The sequence below is a fragment of the Ornithodoros turicata genome, chromosome 1 (assembly GCF_037126465.1).
Source record: "Ornithodoros turicata isolate Travis chromosome 1, ASM3712646v1, whole genome shotgun sequence".
Classification (NCBI taxonomy): Eukaryota; Metazoa; Arthropoda; class Arachnida; order Ixodida; family Argasidae; genus Ornithodoros; species Ornithodoros turicata.
This window is the reverse complement of record NC_088201.1, coordinates 173,391,711-173,404,596: the sequence shown is the minus strand read 5'-3', so window position 1 is coordinate 173,404,596 and position 12,886 is coordinate 173,391,711. Positions and strand designations below refer to the sequence as shown.

The following is a 12,886-nucleotide window of genomic DNA, read 5'->3' as shown; positions in this document are numbered from 1 at the left end:
CGACTATACTTGCCCATGCCAATCTTTTTTTTGGCGGCGCACGGGTAATAACAGGAGGAGCCTATAGGAGGTGCGCGAACTCCGTTCTCCAGAATCCTGCTATATTATCTCTATGCTTGGCGTCAAATAAAAGAGACCAGCTGATCCGATGTCACAACGCGGCAGAAGCATCTGAAATATACGCGTGCGCTCTCTACGTGCGTACTCTTGTAAACTACTTCTCTCAGGAAATACGCACCTTGAAAAAGAAATACTTTGCATCACAGTGTATTCATATGAAGTGGTGAAACATATGTTCGAGGTATTTTATATGAACCTGTAATCTCATGTGATGTCTCGTCCCCTTATTCGTCCGCAAAAAATACATATAGTGAGAAGGAGAATATTCCAAAATGTATTGTGTTTATACTTTTGGATGAGAATACAGTGTGGCAAACATTGCAAGAGCTGCCGCAGGTGTACAGCGTCATGTGTTATATGCAGGCCTAGTGCTAATCGCGTGGTCCTCGTAGCTCTGCATAAAACGTCCGCGAAACAACTCCGGTGCAGCAAGAAAGCGTGGAGAGGGAGGAGAGGGAGATAGTGCAAGATCGTTGAAAGTCGTCATAGCCGATAACAGGATCCCGTGGCGGGCACAGTGATGATTGCGGAGTTGTCGCACAGAAAGTCCCAGACGATAATCACGTCGTAACAACAAGTGAGGAGTAAGAACAAGAACTAGGTACTCAGCCAGGTAACCGATGTCTTTAATATTAAGTTGGGCGGTGCATTTTGCGATTGGCAAAATAGGTTCGGAGGAGACACTGCTCATTATGGGGCCGGCGAAACGAGTAGTCACTTTGTGTACTGGCTGTGAAAATAAGGGGGTGTAACGTTGAGTGCAGTACCAGTGTCGACCAAAGCAAGAATGGCACGTCCGTCCAACTCACATTATTGCGGTAATAACATTGCGAGGAGAACGCGGTGGTGTTTCAGTCTCTGACAGCATCACACCGTTTGAACGACCACAAAGCACAGACATCTCATCGCACTTTGCACGCTTTGTGTACAAACTTTAATGCGTACTCACTGAACAATAACAAATGAAATTTAAAGATGAATGATGATATCATTGGCTGTTTCCTCACAGAACCACATAGAGTTGACGCTGGAATTCTTGTTACGTCTTTTTTTTTTTTCTATGTGTGACCTCGAATTTTGTAGTGGGATGACGCTGTACTCTATTTTTTATTCCGTGTTAGTTCCGCGAAACAACTGTATGGGGGGCGTGCAGACGTGGGCACATAGAAAGGACAGCAGGAACGAATGGGAGGCAAGGGGGCTGGTGTGTGCAGCCGACTGAGCGCAGTGGAAAATGTGCCGTAGTAGAAGCTGAGGCTAAGAAACACGGACGGACAAACACAACACAAGCCTTATAACGCCGAGTTGCGTACTTCACTTTGATAAACCCTGACGACACTCGCCTGGACAGTCTGCGGGAAAACACAGCCGGCACCGAAGCGCTGTGGCGCTTCTGATTTGGTGCTATTGGTGAGATTGGTTACTATCATTGATAAGAAGCTAGCATCGGGTGATAAGAAGCTAGCATCGTTATGCAACTCAGTCTGTGTTGACCGTGTCATATACAACTCAGGTGCCTGCAAACTTAATCTCCAAAAGCTACTGTACAGAATTATAATGTTTTTTTTTCTATTTCTTCTAACAGCACATGGAAATACTACCATCCAGCTGATGTATTATCACGAGGGGGTCTGCTACGTAGGAATTCGGAGTGGTGGCAATTACCCAGATACGCTCACAGATAAATGTAAGTGATTTGCTTGTTGTTCCGTGTATGCCGCAGGCCATCTTATTATCTTTCGCCGGCCTATGATTAAGCGTCATTATACCATATATAATGACTTCGTGAATCTTCTGGAATCTAATGACTCTTTTTTACCCTCTACAACATGGCTTTAGGAAGAAATATGCATGCGAAACACAACTTGCTCGTTTTGTACACGACCTACTTCTAAATGCCGACACTAACTCCCAGACTGATGCAATTTTTTTTTTCGATTTTCCTAAAGCATTCGACATGGTGCCTCATGCTGAATTTCTACACAAGCTGTCACTACTAAGCATGGACCACTACATGCTTCACTGGATACATGGATTTTAACAAACAGCACTTTTTCGTCACTTGTAATAACCATTCCTCGCCCAGTGAACCAGTTTTATCTGGTATACCACAAGGCAATGTTCTAGGTCCGTTCCTTTTCTTAATTTACATTAAGATTCAAGATTCCTTTAGTAGTGCAATTTACGATTACAAAGTACAAGAGGACCGTGAGGGCGAACCCTGTGAAACGGTCCTTATACCCACGTGCATAATTTACACAAGTGACTTGCGGGAAGCAGAGAAAACAAAATGCATACAAAACCTATTAGGTAACATACTTCGAAGGGAAAAAAAAAGACACAGAAACTGCAAAAAGATAAACGATATGTACATAACTTATGCATGATTATACATTTTTAAACACAAGGATCAACACAACTGCCTCGAAAATAGGCTCGGCAAGAGTGCTTAAACGGTGCATACTTATCGATGGATCGTATGGCAATAGGAAGCTCATTCCACAGACGAGTGCCAAAAGCAGAAACAGAGAAGAATCCAAGGTTAGTGCGGAAGGTGGTGCTGTAGAGAGAAAGTTGTAGACTCCTAAGGGAGTAAGATGTGTGAGGAATGTGCAGCTGTAGTTCGAATCGGTCGGCTGTCCCGTAGAAAAAAGTATGCATCAATAGTGACACCTTATATTTCAGGAGGTCGAAGATGTTAAGCACAGAGAGTAGAGGAAACGCAAATGACACATAACGACACATTAACGACCTACTTGCAGATATCCTCCACTGTTAGATTGTACGCAGACGACAGTCTCCTGTACCACTAAACTACCTCCCCTTATGACCAGTCATCCTGCAGCAAGAGCTAACTATGATAGGAAACTAGCATAGTTAGTCATATGAAACGGTGTTGCATTTGTCGGTGTTTAGCGGCAGACCACAAGTATATATAGTTGTGGTCTGCCGCTAAACACCGACAAATGCAACACAGTTCCATTTTCTCGACAGTGGATCGCTCGTATTCTTTCGTACCCCTACTAAATAAATAACACACCCCTCTCACCTGCAGATTCCTACAATACCTCGGAGTTTATCTTTTTACTAACCTAACGTGGAATAAACACATTGATTACATAACTGCCAACACTAACCGCTCGTTTGGCTTTATCAGACGTAATCTCAAGATGCCCTCCCACACTTAAAACTATTAACTTATCTCTCGCTTGTACGACCAAGGCTCCAATATGCCTCTGCCATCTGGGGCCCTCCAGAACGATACCTTATTGATTCGCTTGAATCTATTCACAACAGAGGAACTCGCTTCATCGCTAACGATTACTGATCACTTACGTCAGTAGCAACATTAAAACACAATTTTGGTCTTTCTCTTCTGGAACGCCGACGTACCATAACGGAATTATCGCTATTTCACCGATTTTTTCATTCATTTCCACCAGCTCAACAACAACAACAACTTTATTTTCGACCATGGAGAGTGGGGAGTTTCATCGCCACAGGCGATACTCTACCCCATTGCTGGATGGAATGGGGGGAATAAAATAACGAGCCCCTTCACAATAACGATCGTTGTCCGATGGTGTCCAGAAATTTCAGAAGAGCTTTGACCGCAGAGCGTTGCTGGGCTGGATTGGGCCAGGGACCAAACAATTTCGATAGGGAGAAAGGGCGAGAGTTCAGCTGACGAAGAGACTCGGAGAGTGTGGTTCGGGAAGGTTCGTAGTGAGGGCAATGAAGAAGAATGTGCTCCACATCCTCAAGGGCACCACAGTGGCAGCAGGTGGGAGAGTCAACTTGTCTCAGGCGGTAACGCCACTGAGCTGTAAAGGCCACATCGAGGCGCACTCGGTGTATTAATGCAGCATCTTGACGAGAGGTGTTTCGTGGCATGCGAAAAGCGAGCGTGGGATCAACTCTGTTCAACATAGAGGGGGGAAGAATGTCGGTTGTCCACAACACAGCCCCATCCTGAACCAGAAAGATGTTGAATTGCGGGGAGCCATCGCTGCACTTTAGTTTCAAGATGTTTAATGTGCCGAGCCCAGCGCAAGTCCGAGTCGATTACCACGCCAAGGAAGCGGTGAAAGCGTACCGGGTCAAGCTTCTTTAAATCAAGCCAAAGAGGGTAATTGGCCATAGCTTTACGCGTGAAAGGGAGCTCGACACATTTTCGGGTGAAAGGTCCATCCCGAGGTTCGTGAGGTACGTATGGATATTGTTTAAAGCGAGCTGCAGGCGGCGCTGGAGAGGCGGGCGTGATTTTCCTACTGTCCAAAGGGCGACGTCATCTGCATACACGGAGAACGACACTTTGCGAGGAATTACTGATTGTAGGCCGGCCATCACCACGTTAAAGAGTGTCGGGCTGAGAATGCTGCCTTGGGGGACTCCTTGAGGAACAGGATGCTGAGGGCTTTGGCCTTGGGACGTATGGACAGCGACAGTTCGGTCCGTAAGGAAATCTTGCAGCCAGATGAAGAGCCGACCGGATACTCCAAACGAGCGCAAGGCGTGCAGCACACAAATGTGCGAGACGGTATCATATGCGCGCTTGATGTCGAGGAAGACCGATCGGACGATCCGTCGATGAGCTCGAGCATGTTGAACTGTGGAGACTAGGTCGAGAACTGGATCCATGGAGCTTCGGTGGCGACGAAATCCAGCCATTTCGTGAGGGAACGCACGTTGTTTTTCATCAGCTCAATATTCCATCTCTCGTTCCGAAATTATTTTCCCACGCATTGACCACCCCAACAACGTTAAACGCTTCAATTACAACGCTAACCTGTTCTCAAAATGGTTCTTTTGTAACACTGTCATCGATTGAAATGACCTCCCCACTAACCTTGCACTCATCAACGAAAACTGTACCTTCCGCAAGCGAATCCTCACTCTTATACCATGATCACCACTCACATCAGGGTATATAGTGTTGTTGTTTTATTGTATTTGTATTTTTCTTCTGTACACATTCATGTTTTTCTATTGTTTATTGTAACACTGTGTACGCTACTCTATCACACTTTAGTTTTTCTTTCCTAACTCGAACTCCAACACTTTAGTATTCTATAAAACCGTGTATAGAAAACTTTCTTTCTTATCCCTATGTAATGTCCATTAGGGCCCTTGAGGTACTATGAAAAAAAAATGAAAAATGAATAAACTCGTTAGTAAAGAGGCACCGAATCAGGAAGATAGAAATCCCTTAGTGCAGCGAAATCCGACACATACCTACGTACAAACTGCTCTCGCTACAATGTCCAATGGCAAACGTTACATTTCAACTACCCTGTTAGCCGCCATACCATGCAGCACTTGCAGTGTCATTCATATTTGACTGTGGAACAACATATAGTCTAAGTATCGACTAAACCACATTGGTTTGATGAGACCACATTGGTGGCGGACAAAACACCAGTAAAACATTTAAGTGCAAGCTTGACTGATCCGTAAGACACCTTATTGTAGCTATTTTTGCATCTGCATTACATTGATGAATCGATGAAAACGGTCTGGGGTACACATTTACTGCGGTACCCCTTCAACATTTCGTCAATTTGAATGGAGTGGCATGTCCATTATTTCAAATTGATACGCGATACTATGGAACTCATACATAGTGCGATAACTAAAGAAGTACTGTGGTATATACAGCGCGCTTATAACATTCACATTATTATTCGTCATTCTATTTTTATAATAGCATATACTAAAAGTAATAGAACCCCTCAATGCAACGCTAGTTTTACTGTTTTTAGTAATAAGTAATTATTATTACTTATCATTATTAGTATTACCAAACAGTTTAGTTTTTAACTATTTATAACAGTTAGGGCTGGAAAAAAGGCCCGCTAGAAGCTGCCGAAATATGAAAGCACTTACGCTCTATGAAGAACGGAAATATGTCTGGTAATGTAATATGTAATAATGAACCACGCCTCCAACACGGAATTTACTTTGGAATTAAAAGTAACGTGAACTATGCGTTCCTAGGACGTTTCGCGCTGTAGGCTCTGCACCTGTTTGCTAGGCAAGTGGATTCGGATTCGGCACACGAGCCAACTTGCAGCGTGGATTTCGCTCGCAATATGTCGGAGCACGAATCACCTTTGTCGGCACGCTTAGTAACGTCAGCCTATAGGACAATTAAAGGGCTTCCAAAGAAGGATGACTGCTGGATTCAAAGCAAATAATGGGGAAAAAAAGACTTTGCCGCTGAGTGACGGCGGTTGTTGCTCTTGTTCCAACATTGTTTACCGGCCTGAAGCGGTTATTTGCAGCAAGGTTGTCATGGTGACTCGTCACCCGTTACAAAGCAACCGATGCGCTATCTGAGCAATATCCTGCTTTCGGCACCTTGCCATTCGATCCAGCGAATGAGATAGGCGCAGGATCACTCGGAGTACGTGTTATTTGGCTGCGTAGGCATCGCAAAGCAGAACAACGCAATATACTGTCCGCAAACCTCATTGAAACACCGTCGGTTGCAGTCGTCGCCGTTATTGGTACGCGAAAGCCCTAACCGCTCCATTTGCCAACACAGGAACTCACCGCATGAATTCACACTAACATTCTTACGTAATTCGGTGTCACAACACACACAAAAAAAAAATGTAGATTTGACACGAGGAGCGCCAACCAAACAGTGATAAATACTTGAAATGCCCTTGTTTACAAAACCGTTGAGCGCCCACGATGGACAGTCCTATTGAGTACGAGGTTAAAGGGGTCAGGTGAGAGTTACGTTAGCTGGGACTTGTGATCAAAAGTAGCCCTGCTCCCTTTGTTGTCTTCTGTGTTTGTTCAGATGTTTGCTCCCAAATAGCAATAAAAAAGGAATTCTTGGTCATATACTCGTTCTTATACTCAGAAACTTGATGCATTTTAAAAATGACAGAAATATGCACTCATATTCAGTGTAAAACTACCTTCACGACCTCCTAAACATAGTAGTAAAAGTGTTGATTATATGTGTGTGTGTACTACTGTGTGTCGCAACTTCCCCACTTATGTACTTTAGTTTCGTAAACGTGTGCTCTGTACTCCAGACAATGCCTTCATATATATACTGTCTCCAAAAAAAAAAACATGCATTTGTACACAGTTCTTAGCCGTAATGATATTATATTCACGATTTTGGTTTCAATATCATAGCTGCAGGACCGTAGTTCGTCGTACCTGACATCTGGCTGTTGATTGATTAACTGGCCGAAATACGTTGTGTCCGCATCGCATGTAAGGCGGTGTAGAGTGCTACCGGGTTATGCGTTCCCTGTGTCATGGTCCATAACACTGTAAATCCGCACCCTCATCGATGTATGTGTGACTGAAATTTTCGATGCAAGGTCCTCGCCGAATCCCCCTGCTCCTAACAACTGAGGCACACTTTTATCCTACAAAGGTCGCGCTAATTCCTGGCCTTACATCATAATCCGTCAACTATGGTATGGATGTTAGTAGTTCTGAATTGCAAGAAAGTGGGCTCTTCGGTTGTTTACATTGATGATATACGAGTACAGGTTCAAACAAGAGAACAAAGAAACGGGGATACGCAGTTGCGGGCACTTCAGATGCCTGCAACCTGTAGGTACGCCCATTAAAGGACTACTAAGGTGACCCCCAAAATGCTTCTTTTTTTCTTTTCGTTTTTCGCTGAAGAGTCTTCTATGGGATGGAAAACGATGTTCTGAGGCTGGAACACAGAAAAAGGATGAACACATAAAGCCTCAAGTGCTCCTGCGAAAGAACGATGAGAGCAGGTGACATACAGAGCAAGCGTGAGGGCTCCGTCCTGCACCACCTTTCAAAAATAATCTCCCCATGAAAAGGGCGCATCACAGGCCGAGAGGACGTCGTGACGCATCGTACTCCCCTGCACGTGATCAGTGACGTACAGGGGCACAGCTCAAGCATGTATGCGCGGCGCGTGAGCCGCGAAGACAAAACAAAGAAAACAGGCACAGGAGCCCTCTCTCCGTCACGTGTCTGTTTATCAATTCTATTCGGAAACTATAACACAGCGCAGAGCGAAAATATTTTGCATGATAACTTCTGGTGGACAGCATGACAGACTAGACAGTGTTTCGACCTAAGGTAAATGCCACCTCGTTGCTCCTTTAAAGTGGCACGTCTTATTTAATGGAGTTTTGACACTTCAAACACTGACTTGTCCCACTCAGCTTTCATTCAGACGGATACATATTTGTGCATTCTTGTCGAAAGCTGATATCATAGCGATTTTTTTTGTACGGGCCCTGTGTTTAAAACAGATACTGAGAGCATGTATTTTAGGACCTCAACATTTCAAAGATCATTATTGCAACAGGTTGTTATTATTTTAAGTGTTGACGTCGACAACAGCAGAGAATGTATTTTTTGTTGTCGTGCGCTATCTCCTGTCTCACTTCTCTCCTGTCTCACACTCTCTACACTTGCACCACAAAAATACAGCATCATGGCAAATTATTTCGTCATCGCATGCCGACTTTGTTCATTTACCCATTGGGTTACCTTTTCCCAAGCTTAAAGTAAATTTCGGTCATACAACACTGCTACACTCTCAGTCATAGCAGCACTTAGAATGTCACCGAACGCTGAACAATAAAGCTCCATGCCTAACTAGTTTGATATCGGATATGTCAGTCTCGGATATCTCTCTGCAACACAGGACATTGCATTCATGACCTAATAGAAATTTACAATTTATTTCAGTACCTAGGTGTACAGCGTTAGAAAAGCATTAGAACCGATCACATTCCTCACTGTAAAATTTAATATACTCGATTGCACTGTATGTTTGTTAAACATAATTTAATGTAACGTAATGTTAACTTTCTTGTGGTTTGCGTCATGTGCGTGTGTTCTTTCAAAGGTACACATCACTACACAATTTCCCTGCCTCTGGGAATTGTCGCCTTCCGCAATATTTTGCCTGTTCAGTTGGCTTCCGCCGTCCCTTTACATGTTCATACATCATCTTCGCACATGGGCACAACAACGAACGTAATTTATCCCTCTCAATTTCTGCCTAATCAGTAACTACGAAAATAGAAGCATCACAGAACCACCACAGTAGTCGCACAACTTCGTCTTCAGGAAGTGCACCACCAGTAGTGGGAATCCTATTTTAAACATTGAAGGCTTTATCTGTGATAACATTCCGCGCATAATATCCATATACCTTGTGAAATGTTATGCACTGAGCACATAAACAAGTACCCGTGATAGAATGATAACAGCTCTTGCTGTTAACATAATATTGACTAGGTATTGTTATTAAGTTTTACATCATATTTTTTGTGTAATTAATTGTGTGTCCCTCGAATATCACTGGTGAAAAACATGTCCAAACGTGCGAGAGTCAATGTTTTGAACAGAGCACAGCAGTTTGTGCTCTTTAACACGGATAATCATTATTTAAAAATGTGTGCCCTGCCCCTACGCCTTGTGTTTTCTCACTCTAGATTGCTTACTTTGATCAACATGATGATGTACATGTAACAAGAGTCCGTGACATGATATCAATGTTTTGCAGATCTCGATTTCTGGAAGTACAGCGATGCAAATGACACGTACGGAAACTGGGGAAAGCTGAATTGCTGCAACTGCGAATTCCAAAGTATACGAAAACTAATGCAGAGTAATGTCTACTACGTCCAAAACCCGTTTTGTGGGCCATACCCGAGGCCGAAATATCAATGATCATGAAACCGCGCTATTTCCATTTCAAACCGTCCTGCACCGACAGGCAATAATAAAGATCCTGCATTTATTTTAAAGCCTGCTTATAATGCTTTTTTAGGAATATTATCGACAATCCAAAAGTTTCACAACACATACAAAGGCAACTACTACACAGCGTGATATCATCTTTCAGAGAGCGAGAGAGGGACGTGCGTACGTCATTTCTGTAGCCTTTCCCCAAGGCATCCCAACGCAAATGTTAAAACAGCTTCTTTTGAAGTCGCGTCTACACCCCCAACCAGTGTGCCACCCCTTGTAGCGCATGGTGGAACAGCATATCTGTCTGTCTGGTGTCTAAATTCAAAAAGAAATGAAGGGAAAAAAAGAATAATATACGTCTAAGGCGTGGGCAGAAATGTTAAGCATTCGTTCACTAGCGTTTCTCTAGGCGTGCTAACGTAACGCTGGTACAGTACTGGACAAAAGTTTACGGAACGCGGGAGCGGCGTATTTTCTCTGGGCAGAGACACCCTAGCGGCGAGCGGAAGCGGGCGAGTCCACTCGTTCAGAGGGATGGAAGAGTGCGCTTGTGGCGACCCGCCGTGGTAGCAGTGGTAATTTTGCTTTTGAGTGTAAGGAACGCCAAATGGTTTCGTTTTCGGTCTACTGCACCGAGCACGAAGGCGTCGAGTAGGCGTTGGACAGTTTTACTCCGATGGACGGAACTGCCATCGACAGTCTTTTAGTGAACGACAGCGGTGCCTTGCCTCACAAATATGGACACACCGAAGCAGCCCAAATAATTAATTCACGCAATTAGATCACGCCAGTAATCAATTAAGTTAATTAGAAAGTGGTAACACCTCCTTGAGACACAGGACTTATCTCTTTTTGAAGTACAACCCTTCCATGTTTGTTTGTTGTTTCTTTCATTTGTTCTGATTATTTGCAGGCGCGGTTGTGCCAAACTGAATGTCCTTCTAGAGTATACTCACATGCTTTTGCTGAATACAACTGCAGCTTGAGCAAAGCTGCTTAGGGACGGGGGCCTGCTATCCAGTGCTGACTTTGTCATGCTTGTTATGTGGAGCCCGTTCGAAAAAATGCAGCTGCACATCTCCAATCTCCAATTAATCTCCAATCAATATCATCGTCATCTAAAAGGGAGCGTCGTAGTACCGTTGAGAGACCAGACACGCTTTCTGAAGATCATCTATGGCACCTTCCGCAGTTTGCACAATTTTGTTCAGCATGGAAGACTCTCATAGCAAACACTTTGCATTAACTGTGACTCCCATCTTACATTTTGATGCGCAAGCGCCATGTTGCACTACACACGTATGGTCTGCAAATTGCAACAGGACGATTTGGAGCTTGAAACAGTTGTGATTTTGTCATTTTGGCCCTCGTGTACCCCGTCTGTGAAATGTAAACAAAAAAGTCTAACACGATATGCTTTTGTAAAGAAGATCACTGATGATGAGTAAAGAAAATATACATTTTTCATGTTCAACATTTATTTCTTGCACTTATGCGTTTCAGGATACAGTGAACGTGCAGGGAGGTCGCAAAAGACTACATTTATTGTTTTGTGACCTTCCTACAATGACAATATATATTTTAGGTATGACAATGGACGGGTACATTCTTGTAGCACTCAATTTTAGGTTGGAATGAGCAATGAATAGCAACTTCCCTCCTGATATTTTCCTATATATGCTGAATTTTAAATGTAATGTGATCAAATATGTGATAATATAATAATATATATAAGAATATAATATGTGATAAATGAATGTGATCAACAGTAGATGTAAACAACATCAGTAGTCAGTGAAGTGCATTCTCAAGAATTTTCCACTGATAGCATATATGTGCATGCCTATTAGCTGAAACAATTATCACAGTTCCCTGACAAGTTTTAATTTCTGAGAGTGCACTGTAGAGGCGGCATAGATCGACAACAGTTAATACAAGGTATTATATACTGTGAATACCTTTAAAAATCCCATGTGACACATATGCTTTTACTTTCTGGAGGTGCTATGGTAATCAAAGTTTCTGGGCATTACGCAGGTTCTGCACCCATTTCTTGAGTATGTCGAGGCAGCTGTGAAGTAACCTGTATTGATGATGATTATTCCAATTTTTATGGTGCATCGACAACAAAGGTCATAATACATCAGAACATCGGTTTGGATGCAACTAGTTAAAAATAAATATGTTTAATAAATGCATTGGACAAATGTTAAAACATCAGTTTAAAACAGGATTTACAATCCCTGTATCTTCTAAAAATTGAAAAGATTAAAAACTATTCTAAAAAGAACTATAATTATTATATTGCTGGGTGAAGGAGCCTAAGGCGTATAAGATGTGTTTCAGATGTGAACATGTTAGAAAATGTGCGAAATTGAGAGAGGCAAACCACAGTGCGTGCACTGAGGTGGTTCCTTCCTGTAAAGTAGAAACCCGTGGATGAGGAACATGATACTTACCTGTACACTCAGTCGCATCACACTGTATAGACGACCCTCTGAGTAGCCCCATGAGGAAATCTGTATTGAGAGACCACTTTTGCCTTAAAAACTGCTACAAATAGCGCCACACGCTACAAATTATTATTATCGCAACAAGCTGACGATATAGCTCAGGGGATCACTCTGGTTTACACTTCGCAAAATAAACTTCGAGAATAAACTCCTCGAAATAAATCACGAAAAAATCCACGGTGTAAAGATAAAGCCATAAAAATCAACTTTTGCGATACAAACGCTTCAGATTGAAACTTTCAAAATAAATCGTCTCTGATTGGTCGACAGGCACGGCAGCCTCAAAGCAGCGAAGGCTTTTGGCACCCGCGTCTCAAAATAGTTCCCCGCAGGGTGAGGCTTTTTGCGCTGGGCTGGGAACGAGAGTGCCGAGTCTGGACGAATCGTTTACTGTATTCTCCGCCGGCTATCAGGATTCTGTTCACACTGCTGTTAATGATTTGCTCTGCTGCTCGCCTGTCAAATTTGAGTATGTCGAACTCTGAATTCGTGTGGTGTCACCGAATGAGTTCCCGGTGTTGGTCCCA

The 12,886-nt window shown here is 43.2% G+C and overlaps 1 long non-coding RNA gene across 2 annotated transcripts in view; it reads left to right on the top strand.

Annotated features, from left to right (window-relative positions):
• Positions 1–12,886, top strand: part of LOC135378803 (uncharacterized) — a 52,282-nt gene that overhangs the window by 18,690 nt on the left and 20,706 nt on the right. For both annotated transcript variants that reach the window (XR_010418581.1, XR_010418580.1), the window contains one exon: positions 1,706–1,807. This is a non-coding gene — a long non-coding RNA (uncharacterized LOC135378803). The remainder of the gene's footprint in view (positions 1–1,705; positions 1,808–12,886) is intronic.